Raw genomic sequence first — 12,507 nt, forward strand, 5'->3', positions numbered from 1 at the left:
CATATATGGCGGTTTCCTTGTTCAGCGTTATCCCAGCAGCGGGATGCGTCGCCCCGGGCCGGACACCTTTGTGGAGGTAAATACTGGTAACTACGGGGAGAACGTCTATCCTCCTCAATGCCCGAGTCTACTGTGTGTGCAGATACACTTGTGCTGGGCTGGCGGAGCCACACACGTGTTCTAGAGGTGCTCTACTAGAGGCCCCTGCTGGTGCGTTTGCTCCTGGTCCTGAGTGTGATCTGGGCTCCTCTCCTGGATTTCCCTTCCATCTGGTTGCCCCCAGGACGATTTTCCTGGAAACAAGCAAAGGAAGGATGACCTGATCTTTAACGCCCACCCACCTTCATGGCCTGTCCTTATACGCTCAGGGGGACCAGCCAGGCAGGGCCTTGCAGGCCAGGAGAGCTCAGGACCCTGCTGGAAACACCAACACTTAGCTCTGCCCTCACGAGACTTGTGGGGGGGGGAGGAGGAGGGGGGAGCGACAGGGCAGCGGATGTCAGGTTTCAAGCCTGGCTGACCTCCAGGAGCCCGTGGCGGGACTGCCTGGCTGTCAGGCCGCAGAGAGGGACACGGAGGCTCAGACCACCTACTGCTGAAAGTGGATGAGACCCAGCTCCCACCCAGAGCGTCACCCTGGCTCCTCAGCCGCAGTCCCACCCGGCCCGGTGTCCAAGGCAAGGAGGCCGTTGGTCGAATCGGGTTGTGGTGGGGAAGGCAAGAGGTGGGTGGGAGCGAGGATGAACAGAGGGGCAGGGCCTTTTCCCTTTGCGGGAAAGAGCCCTTCCTCTGCCCGCCTGGGACTCCGTCTGGGCCTGGAAGATGGACCCAAAGGCTAGTAGTGCGGTAGGAAGAGCCAGGGGCGGAGCCAGAGGAGGCACGCCCACTTCAGCCAGGCCTGCGGGGGCGGGGGGGGGGGAACCCTTTCCAGAGCAGGGGCTCTGCTCTCCCGGGGAACAGGGCAGCGAGGTGTGCTGGACCCCACCCAGGGGCCCCCCAGGCCAGGAATTCCTCTCTCTTCCCAGAAAGAGCCTGGAGTTGGCCCTGGCGGGTGCGTCCCCCCTGCTGGCGGCCACAGTAGGCGGTGGGCACCTTGGGCCAGACTCCCCGGGGACCCCGGCCCCCGCCGGCCCGCTGTGGCGACAGCCTGGGACTGTCCTGCTTCTCTTCAAGAGCAGCCAGCGTGGGCGTCTGGCCTCCCTGCCTGTCCCCGCTGCGTACGGAGGAAGGTCCTTTTAGAGGCCCGGCTGTGGTGTCCACACAGGCACACGCGAAATCCCGCACCGGGGCCTGTGTTTAGTCTGTCTTGCTGACGTCCTTCCTGAACAGATGGGAAGAGGAAACGCTTCTCTCGGCCATTTTTGCTTCGCCGTACCCGACTCATCCATCATTTTCTCACCTACCGTCCCGGGCGACCCAGTCTGCACCGACGGCCTCGCAGTGGCGGCGGCCGCGTCCCAGGAGAGGCTGCCACTGCCCACCCGCCGGCCTGGGCCTCTCCTGCTCCCTTTCGCACAAAGGTTTACATTATTGGTCATCCCTATGATGAAACAGGCTCCAGGTTAGATGAGGTTAAATTACACTTTTATAAGGTGCCAGTATCGTCTTAGGAGACATTCTCTTTTTATTGGAGTGTGCGCTTGTAATAATAGTTTGTTTTCATACTTATCTGTCCTCTAAAGCAGACAACATATATACACACTGTGACTTATTAGGGAGAGGACCCCTCACTGCCCCAAGGGGGGACATCAGTCACTTGCCAAGAAAGACCCGTTTGCTCAAAGTTGCTGCCTCCTGGGAGCCGGCCCAGTTAGCCAGGGGGAGCTGCCCTGCTTTGTGTGGTGATTCTGCATGGTGCCTGGTGCCTTCTTAAGAAACACCCCCTAGTAGTTTTCATTGTTTGCCGTTATGTGTCCTTGTTATCAAAGATGATTTGGTTGGTGTATTTGTTTTAGTAAGGAACCCGTCCAAAGGCAGGCAGACATGTTACCGGGAAAATGTTTTGGCAGGAGTCTGGCAGGGGTTTTACATAGTAGGAGAACAAACGGGCCCACCCTCCTCACATCAAGGCAAATACGGCCACACATTTTGTGTAATATCGGTCACAGCGTCCACTGTCTGCGGGAAGTAGGTTAGTTTTCTAGTAAACATCACTGTCATTAGCGTCACCTGTTCTTTCTGGAATGGGCTCAGACTTACCCGGATTGTGATGCTTGGTCCATGTTAGCGTGTCTTTGGATATTTTAAAAGAGAGGGCTAGTGCGTTGCAATCACATTTCCTTTTACTTTTAAATGAATTTCGAAAAATCTGTGTTTCATATTTCTCCTTAGTTTGGCAGAGTTTGAATTTTCCTCGATTATGCATTAAATGAAGTAAACAAGTTTTTCTTACTCTCTTTTTCCTCCTCTCACTGTTGGTACGTCACCTTTCCTGATGATATCTCTATACCTTTGCTGGTTTCAGGGAGGTTCAATTATCAGATGGTGTTGACAGCCCGTTGTGGATCTCATGAAAGAGTTGTGTTACTTTCCAGCAGTGCCAAACATTTTCCAAGTAGGTAACCAGAAAGCATCCCCTAGCAGGTCACAGTAATATTAAATACAGGTCAAGTGCTGGATTCAAAGTTCTTGGTCATGTCGCTTGAAAAACAAATTTCTCTGATGTGTCTGGATCTGCTTTTCCAATATCAGTGTAACTTTCAGTTTTATCCACCAGACAAACAACTATTGCAAGTGTCTACGTTAGGCAGAGAAAAAAGGGGATGGGTACACGATTTGTTCTTTGTCTTAGGAGAAGTTTGAATTGTGAACAGTTCACTCGAATATATGTCTTGATAGATTCAATTCATCCTCCTCCACTGTGCCCCACTTCTGACCATTTTATATTATATTTAAAATTGAAGATTAGCTGGGGTGGGGGAATGGCAGGAGAGAATGGAGGTGAGCTCAGAAAAGAAATCAAACGGGGGACCAAAATTTTGAAGAAGAGGTTTGATGGGTCTTTCGTGGATACCACCTTCTGTTAAAAAGCAGAATGCCTGTGGTTACGTGACTCAGTCTGAGCCCCACTGGGGGCCAGGCTGTGCCGGAGACGCAGGGTGGGCCCTCTGTGCGCTGGCTGGACTTTTTTTCTTTTTGGGAGGGGGTAGGGTATTTTTGTTCAAGGATGCCTCCTCTGTTTTCTCTTTTAAAAGATACATGAACTCTAACACTTCAGTGCAAATTACTTCTATAGCATCCATTTTCCTCTGTGCCCTGGGGAGGGGCAGGGATCTGGGGGGCAGTGGTGATGGAAGGGCTCCCCCTCGCCCCCTCCTACGGCAGGTCCAGTCTGGGGCAGCAAGATCAGCACCCTGGCATCTGACATCCTGGAACTGAGTGTCTGGGGAGCCGAGTGCAGCAAGAACCCAGGCTCTTGTCGGGAGACTCCGAGGGGAATGAGGGCTCCCCACCCAGCCACCCAGCCACACACAGGCTCAGAGCAAATACTTACGCCTGGCAGAAGGTGGTGTTTGTACCAAAGTCAGGAACCTTCTGGGGCCTTCCTGCCGGGTGAAAGGCCATGCCATCTGCTGGGGGGCAGGGGCCTGCAGCCCACCTGGCGGACGGCGTCCACCTAGAGCAGGCACTGGGCAGGGGTCACCCCCAGGCGCTGTGTCTGCGGGGCCCGCACCCTCTCCTGCGTCGAGTGTGGGTGTTCTCTGAGAACAGTTTCCATCTCAGTGTGGAGTTAAACGTCTGCCTGGTCCAATTTCTGCCCACATTCGGTGTGCACCATGAAAGGCCATTTTTCTTTCTGAAGCAGATCCAAAATAATACACATGATGAAGTGCAGGCAGGATGCCTGTGGAAAAAAGGAACTTCTCTCAATTATTTCAGTGGAACGAATGGCTGAGCCCTGCAAGCAGCATCTGATGGAGGAGTGAACCTTCCCCTCTTCAAGCTGAGGCATCAGCCGCAGAGGGGAGCCCAGGGGACCCTGACGGCGGGGCCACCAGATCACCGGCCACGTGCCTCGAGCCGCCGCAGCTCCAGGCAGGCAGGCAGGTGGCCAGCACCAGTGCTGAGCTGTGCCTCGGTTTACTTTGTTTTCAAAGGAGAGAATAATGTGTCTCTTTTAACTTAAAAGAGATTTTTATAAAATGATCTCAATGGAGAACCTTTGAGAAAGTCAACTGTAAATATAGGACGTGAAAGAACGGTGATTATAAATAGGAAATGAAAGAGCGGGTTGGGTCTCTGAGCTTCCAGTTAAGGCCACTGGACTTTCAGGTTTCTGCTCCGACCAGCACACGCTGACGGGAGTTGTGTGTTCAAGTGTGATTCTGCAGATGAAGAGGCCGACTGGCCGCCTCTCAGAGGACTGTCACAGCGGAGGGGCCTGCACGTCAGTGCTGGTGATGGAGTGTGTATGAGCCATCTCACTGAGCTTTAGAGGAAACAGAGAGCTACGGAATCTAGGGGAAAAGCCCTTTGTATATTGCAGTAGATATTAGAGTGTAGATTTCCATAAATGACACAGTCCACTGCAATGTGAGTTGGGTTTAAACACAAGTGAGGTTTTTAACAATGCAAACTCTGAAGCAAAACCTTCGGAAGGAAACTAGATGCCCGTGGATGAGAACATCAACTTAATAGGGTCACGAAAAATCATCATTAGGAGCACCGTGCAGATATGAAATGGTGGAGCCACTGATGGTTCCTTTGGACAAAGAATGTCAAAGAAAATGCAAAATGGAAATGGTGGTTAAGGTAGTGGGGTGATGCTTTCTTCCATCTAAACCTTTCTTTGATGTCTGATGATACAGGTTTTAAATTATGAAGTGGGAAAATGGAATCTAGAAAAGCATTGTTTGCGATTTCAGATCAATCTAATCACATCAAGAGGAGCTTCTCCGGAAGCTGCTGGCGGCCGGGCCTGGAAATTCCCCGGGAACAAGTATGGGGCAGGCAGAGGGCCTCCCGGGAGGTGTGGGAAGAGGGGGAAGTGGGTGTCGCGAGAGGTGTAAATGGCCCGAAGTAATTTGGTGAGAGGAAGAGATAAACAAGGGGCCCAACGCCCTGGGAAGGCGGGAAAGAGCCCCAGCTGCTCCCACCACCAGGGCATTGAGTTTCAGTAAAGCCCTTTATCTCCCTCTGCTCTGATGTTATCTCACCTTTAAAATGGTAAATCGTTTATATAACGTTTGCTGATTCCTGAAATGAAGGGGCTGCAAGTTAACGTGAAGACAAGTGGGGGCAGTGGGGAAAAGTTTGAGGGTATTGATTTCCCTCTGGTTCTGCCTGAATCTAATCTCCGAGCTTGTGGGGGGCCTGTGGGAAAGGGGGATGTGAGGGGAGGGCTGACTGCTCCTGGGCTGTTCTTCTGGTTTTCCTGGGCTGGGGTGGGTGTGTGTGTGTGTCCCTGCCTGGGAGGCTCCAGGGCAAATGGCTCTGGCTTCCCAGGGATAGCAGGTTTTGGGGGGTGGGGGGTGGGGGGGGGACGCCTGGCTCCGGGCAGACGGGCTGTTGAGCATCCCCCAGAGCTGTTTCCCGGGTAGAAGGGCCCAGGCTCTTGTGTGATGTCAGCCTGAGACAGAAGAGAGGTTCTGAGGACAGCAGAGGCGGAGGACCTGGAAGTTTGCCGCAAGGCAGCCAGTACAGTTCCGCTGCCCTTCCAGCATTCAGGGAAGAGGGGTCGTTAAAAAGTCCAGGACCAGCTTGTTTTAGACACGCCCAGTGCAATAACTGATGCTAGAGCTGGGGTTAAGCATTAAAGGTCGGTTCCATATTTTGTGTTTATTTTTTGCAAATTTAGTTGTTACGGGTTTTTGTGTATTGATGCCAAGTGTTCTCTCGTAGCTCCATAAACTCAGTTTGGAAGCTGGGAACCCACGGGTCTTAACCCGTTCCTGGCTGCAGAGGGACGCGTTCCCGGCGGAGCTTCCGACGTTCCTGGCGCGGCCGCGGGGCCGGGTGGAGCTCTGGCGCCATCGCGCGGCAGGCGGGGAGACTGCAGGCAGGACTCACCGCCCGGCTGAGTCTGGGTTTAAGGCTGAATATTTGCGGGTCAAGGGCCTCCCCAAGGGAGGCGGAAGGCAGTAGTCCCCTCGTTAGGGAGAAGGAGCCACTGAATTTCAAGTCACACTGGGGTCTGTTTTGGTGGGTCTGTTTCCGTAATGTGGGCAGAAAAGCCGTAAGTGAGCTGGAATCCCCTTGCTTTCTACTTTGCTCCTTCCATCTGCAAATCCAAGAGTACCTGCGGGAGGCAGCCAAGGCCGGACAGGCTCCAAGTGTGTGCTGTGCCACCCAGCGCTGCCTCCTGCGCCCCTTCTCCCGCGCCGGCTCCGAAAACACGGCCGCCCCTCCTTAGAGCCGCCCCTAGAGCAGGCCGTTCCTGTGTGGGTGGGTGGGAGCCTGCGGGCAGGTCCAGGCAGACTTGTGTTAGAGGCGGCGTGAGCGCGCTCCCCAAACCCCTCCGTCCCCAGGCACCGCTGCCAGGTCCTTGCCTGGGGGCCGGCGCTCACCGCACCGGGCTGTCCGGGGGCATCCGAGGGGCACGTCCTCCTCTCACCCGACGCAGCACTGCTTTCTGAATTCAGGGCGGACCTGGGGCACCAGTGAATGACCCAGTGGGGGCCCTTTACCCAGGTGGGGGTTGCTCCCTGGGGATCCCCCCGATCCAGCCAGCTGGGCAGCTGGGGATTCGGACGTGTCACCTACCTACAAATCCAGCCCTTGGGAAACCTCAACTACGAGGGGCCATGGGTGGCCAGGTTAGTTAATTCAAATAATGATTTTAATATGATGATTAATAGTTGATGATAATTACGAGTATTGCTATAGTAACATGAGTAACAGTGAAGTTAAGTAACACAGGTGTTCATAGCTGTCTGGAAGGATGCCTGGACGCCGGGAGGCTGTCCCTCGCCGCTAGCGTCCACGAGTCCGTCTTTCTTGGACCTGGTTCGGAGCACCCTCAGTGATGCGTCTCAGGTCGTCGCCCTCCTCCGCCGGTCCTTCCTTGCCTCGTCCACTTTGCCCAGTGCAGGGGCTCCGCCGGGGGACTGTCTGCCTCGTGGGGCGGCCGCGCTGTTGGTGGGGAGCACGGCCGCCTGGACCGAGAGGAGGATGGAGTCGCTAATTTGACGTCTCCCTAGAGAAGGGGGGCTTCTGCCGAAGATTTTCAGGGCGCACATTCTGAATTTTCACTTCTAAGTCCCAGGCCGTGCTTTGGTATCAGAGGTGGCGAGGACGTGGGTGTGGTGGCCTAGATGATCGTGACTGCGGAAGCACGCGTGGGTCATGACCATTCAGGAAGGATCTCCTGGGTCCCTGGCCCACTCGGGCCGCCCTCACCGTGTCCCAGGCGTGGGGGTGCCCGGCCATCTGTCCTTCCCTCCGCCCACGGCCCCGATGCGCCCCCCGCGGGCGCGAAGGCTGGATGCGCAGCGGGGACAAGCCTGGTGGCCCCGGCAGGTGGAGACGCCCCTGGGTGCCGGGAGCTGGGTGAACGGGCTCCAAGGGCATCTGGCGCCCCGGGGACGCGGTTACCTCCCGGCAGGCGCTCCCTGCCCGGGCACTGCCCGAGCAAGGTTGCATAAAAAGCCTTTATGAGCCGGGGAAAGTGTGCAGTTTGTTCTGGAAGAACATAAAGCTCATTGTTTTCCCTCGGCTGCGGGTTGCTCTCAGCCCCGTCCGTCTCCTGGGAACGCTCGCTCCTGCCCTCACTTCCACGGGCTTCGGGAGGAAGCTTCCAGACCACGGAACTCTCGTCCTTCAGAAACGAAAGGGAAAATAGGGCTTTCCCTCTTTCCTGTGATTTTCAAAAAGGGGTTTCATGAAGGACTAACTCCTGACAAGTTTCCTTGGCATGGCGGCTCGTATAGAATTCATAACACGCATAGATTTTACTCAGAAGCCTCGGGTCCCGTTCAGGCGGAGCCCTCAGTGCAGGCCCCCCGTGCCTCCATCCTCGTGGGCTCACGGACCTCGTGGCCGCCGAGCTGGGGGTGCGGGCAGCGGCCTCTCGCCGGCGCGGCTTCCCCGCAGGCTCTCCTCGTGGGCGGGGGGCTCGGGCCGCAGGTCGGGCAGCTGCGAGAAAGCTCGTAGCTGGGTAACCTGCCCTGCAGCGCTGTCCTTCTTGGCCTGACCGTCATTTCTGGTGCCTTCGTGTGGCTTTTTGCTTTTTTCGAAGACAGCAAAACAGAAACATTAAAAAAATCATATCACACACACACACACACACACACACACACACACACACACACACACACACACACACACACACACACACACACACACACACCTGGATTCGCCTGTGGCAGCCACACGTACTTCGCGGCCCTCAGTTACCAAGCAGGTTCAGGGCGCAGCAAGACGAAGGCCTGTCAAGTCAGGAGATGCCTCTTCCTACCACGGGATGCCAGGACCCCGGGAACCTGCCTCTGTTGAAGCTGCAAAGGAAGCAAGCAAGCCCTCCGCTGCCCCCTCACCGCTTCTTCCCCCGAGCAAAGTCTTTTTATTTTCTCTGTCACGTCTCCCCCTTCGCCTCCGGAGAAGCAGCAGCGTGTGCGGCCGGTGGGACTGCCAGGCTGGTGAAGGGACCTACCAACCGGGGGCTTCCTCCCCAGGAAGCAGGACGCAGGGCCCGCTTCTCGGGACGAACGTGCCCACAGAGGCTGGGCGTCGCTTGGCTTGGGACCGAGGTGCACGCTGACACGGAGGTGGCCACAGGTGCCTCGGGTACTGTTCATGGGGTTGCAGCAGCCTCGCTGGGCTTCCAGAAAATTCGTCCGAGGTGGAAAAGCTCCTCCTGAGGCTGATGAGGCTGAGGAAGCGGACCTGGGCCTGTTTCTCTCGAGCTCCCTGTGTGTTCGACAAGCCGAGCAGAAGCCCTCCTGAATCTCTTCGCTCCTCACAAACACCGAGCCCCGCTCTCAAAATCGCCCAAGGATCTTTCCATCAGTTCAGAGGAAAAATGTGCTATTTCAGACTCGGAACGTATCTCTTTATAGCTGTAGAATCATTGCGTCATGGAAGAAGCACGTGGTACCTGGGGGCTGCGGGTGCCTGACCGTAAAGGGCTTTTCTGGGTAGTGATTTTCCACTGAATGTACTTTAAATCAGACTTCTTTGACTATAAACTTCTATTCGTGGGCTGAGTCTAGAAGCATGTAGGTTTTAAAAGACTGAGCAAAATTAATCTTGCTGAGGGCTGTGTGTGTGTGCGTGTTGGTGTGTGTGTATTGGTGTGTATGTTAGTGTGTGTGTTGGTGTGTGTGCATGTGTTGGTGTGTATGTTGGTGTGTGTGCGTGTGTTGGGGTGTGTGTGTGTGTGTGTTGGTGTGTTGGGGTGTGTGTGTGCGTTGGTGTGTGTGTGTGCGTGTGTGTGGCGGTGTGAGTGTTGGTGTGTGTGTGTGTTGGTGTGTGTGGGGAGAGAGGGCACTGGGGCTAGAAGGAAGCAGGAGTAGAGACTTGAACTTTTCTTCCTTCAGAACCAAGCCTGGGCCACGTGGCGGCCTCGGAAGTTGGCTGCTCTGACCTTGAGCTTCTCCCTGTGGACCAAATGGCTCCTCTAGGTCAGCAGGCGCGCAGTGCAGTCAAGGCAGCCACGCCGGCTGCAGACATAGTAACACGGCCCCATCAAGCGACGACCTCCTGGATTCTCCTTTAGAGAAAAGGGCGAGGTTACAAGGTCTGAAAACCAGTCTGATGACATCATCAGATCTTTTAAGGCTGTTTGAAGTCACAGTTGCCCTTGATCATCATGATGTTACAAATCCAGTAGATCGCAACTTAAAATGAGCCCAGACAAGAACAACAGTTCAGAGCAGCAGACCTGAGACGTGAATGAAGTTTTGCCTTTTAGGGCTTCTTCCAGGAATCAAGAGAAACCTCTGAAGGTACGAGAGAGTCTCGCTTGGGGCTGAGTCAGCAGGCTGGCCACGGACGGCACTCAGACAGCGCGTTGCCCCGCGTCCTCTGCCGGCAAGGACCGGAGGGCACCCGGCTGCTGACCCAGGGGTTCTGGCTTCATCCAGGGCTCACCAGCAGGTTGGAGGTGGGCTCCTGGCAGCTTGCTCACCTTCGGAAGTAATCCTGCTCAACCTCTGAGACCTTTTCTTGAAGGAAACTTTTCTTCCTGCTTTTCTCCCAAATATATCAGGGTCCATTCTCATCACTGGTGATATTCAGCTCTGGAACGTTGCCGCCACGGACTCTGAATTAGAGACACTGACCAGGGCTCCTGGGGAAACACAGGGTCAGGTTTCTGTGAGCCTCTGGTCACAACATTTTCATCAGCTGATGAACTCGGGACCTTGTTTTAAGTGAGCTTCTGTTCAGAGACACCTTATTTAATACTTATTGTTGATTTTGTAACACTGAGCTCACGGCCCACAGCACCGTGACTCAGACCTGGATGAAGTTCGTCCAATACACGCAGCTGAGGAACGTCACGGCCTTCTTGCCCTTAGGAGGACGAGACGGCATTCATCACCCTGCTTGGGGGCCACTGTAAGCAGCACAGAAAAGTGGAAATGGGCCACTGAAGAGGCCACGAAAAGACAACTCAAGTTCTTTACTGCCCTGTGCATGTCCATGAATGGCAGTGGAAACACTGAGAGTATTGATTTGGGGTCACAAATAAATTTCAGTGAGTAGGAGAATTCGCAAATACAGTCTCTGTGAATAATGAGGATCGACTGTAAATCGGTGAAACCAACGGGCATTTTTAAGATCTGTTGATTCTGGGTGATGATTATGATCTAGTCATTTAATTGTTGGTCTTATCAAAGCAAAGATAATTCACATTTTAAGAATTATCTGCATTTATATAATGTTTTCTTAATAAAGACGCCAGACTTTGAAAACAGCTCTTTTCCCTTCTCTCCCTTGAAGCAGCAATCTCTCTTCTGTCTCGCCTTCGTACCGCTGTCGGGAAAGTTGCTTGTCAAGCCCCCCACGTTTCTGGCTACGACTGGCACTGGTGTCAGCCTCATCTGCTGTCACCAGTGGCAGTGTGTTGGCGTGTCCCAGAGAACGAAGGTTGTCAGCGTTCAGCTGTGGAACATGAGGGTCTTCAGTGTCCTAGAAGCAGTGAATTATTTCACTTGGAGGTGGTGTTTTTGGCCTTTGGAGCCATGTTGGGAGAAAACACTTCAAGTAAAGGATCCCTTTCTGGTGTCCTTTTTATATTTTCATGACAAGGACGGCTTGTCCTGTCACTTCTCCAGAGTGAGATGATGAAACTGTTCCCCTTGGGCACCATCCCTAAAGTGAGTGCCACAGATCACTAGTCATCTGGATCGTGCGGTTGGGAAATTCTGTGCAGAGTCAAGCTTGTTTCTCCTCCGCAGGCCTTCTCAGAACCTTTAGCTGCTAAAGCACATTTTGAAATCCCATGAAGTGCGTGTGTGCCCCACACAGGTTGACCGTGGAATTATCTCCCAGACCACTGTTCTCTGGGTTCCCTCTTGGGAAACACTTCTGTGGAGGCTGGACCGGGCCCAGACTACACGGGGTGCATCTAGGGTGGATACGGGGCAGCTGGTGCGTGGGCTCTGGTGCTGCTTCCACGTGGAAAGAGGCCGCCCACAATGGGACCCAGAGCCCTCTTTCCTGTCGTCTGTCTATTCTGTTGGGGGATGGTTTCCTGGTGTTTAGGTGCCGAGATGGATGTGCTGTGCCCTGTGATTTTGCAAGAGGCGTTTGTCAAGCCCTGACTGTGAACGGGCACTGAGAGTGGGCGATGCGGAGAAGAATGGGGCTGAAAGTTGCCAGAAGACGAGAGAAACTCTGGGGACTCCTTTGATCTTGCTTTGCACCCGGCACTGATAATCATCTCAACCTCAGTTACCAAACACAGGTATTTCAGGCTCTGTGAACCCTGCTGAGCACAGTGGAATTGGGGCCGTCTGTTAATTACTGTGGTTGAAATACTGTGGCTTTTCTCTCCCCTGTGCATTTCTCATGAGCCAGTGTCACCTGCACAGGTGGATAACGACGGTGACTCTAAAACAGTGCCCCAAAGTGGGCTTTCGAGGGAGGGGTGGCCCCTCTTGGACTTGGTGTGACTCAAGGCTTGGTACTGGCCATCTCCACACAGAAGGAAAGCACGAAAACGTTATTATTCGACAAGTAGCCTGTGCCAGGTGCTGTGCCAGCCACAAGGCAACAGCATAAGTGTGATGAGCTTCTGTCCCTATTGAAAGAGGCTCCTGCACTTATGAGGAAATGGTGATAGTTCAGCCCCCAGGTCTCAAATGTTCCCTTGGAGCCCAGGTTCGCCCTGACCGGTGGCTGGGATTGCTGGCAATGTTTGGGACAGAGGGGTTCCGAATGGAGTTGACTGTAATTCAACTGTAATTCAGTTGTTGGGAATTACATGAAAGTGGTGATAAAGCACGTGGGACAGTGTCTGGCTTGTGGCAGGAGCGTAGGGCAAGTGGCCTCTGTCACCCATTGTCATCGTCACAGGGCAGGTTCGGCCTCGCGGTTGCCTGTCTCCTCAGAGCCTGGCCGTAA

The sequence above is a fragment of the Eschrichtius robustus genome, chromosome 12, assembly GCF_028021215.1.
Source record: "Eschrichtius robustus isolate mEscRob2 chromosome 12, mEscRob2.pri, whole genome shotgun sequence".
Classification (NCBI taxonomy): domain Eukaryota; kingdom Metazoa; phylum Chordata; class Mammalia; order Artiodactyla; family Eschrichtiidae; genus Eschrichtius; species Eschrichtius robustus.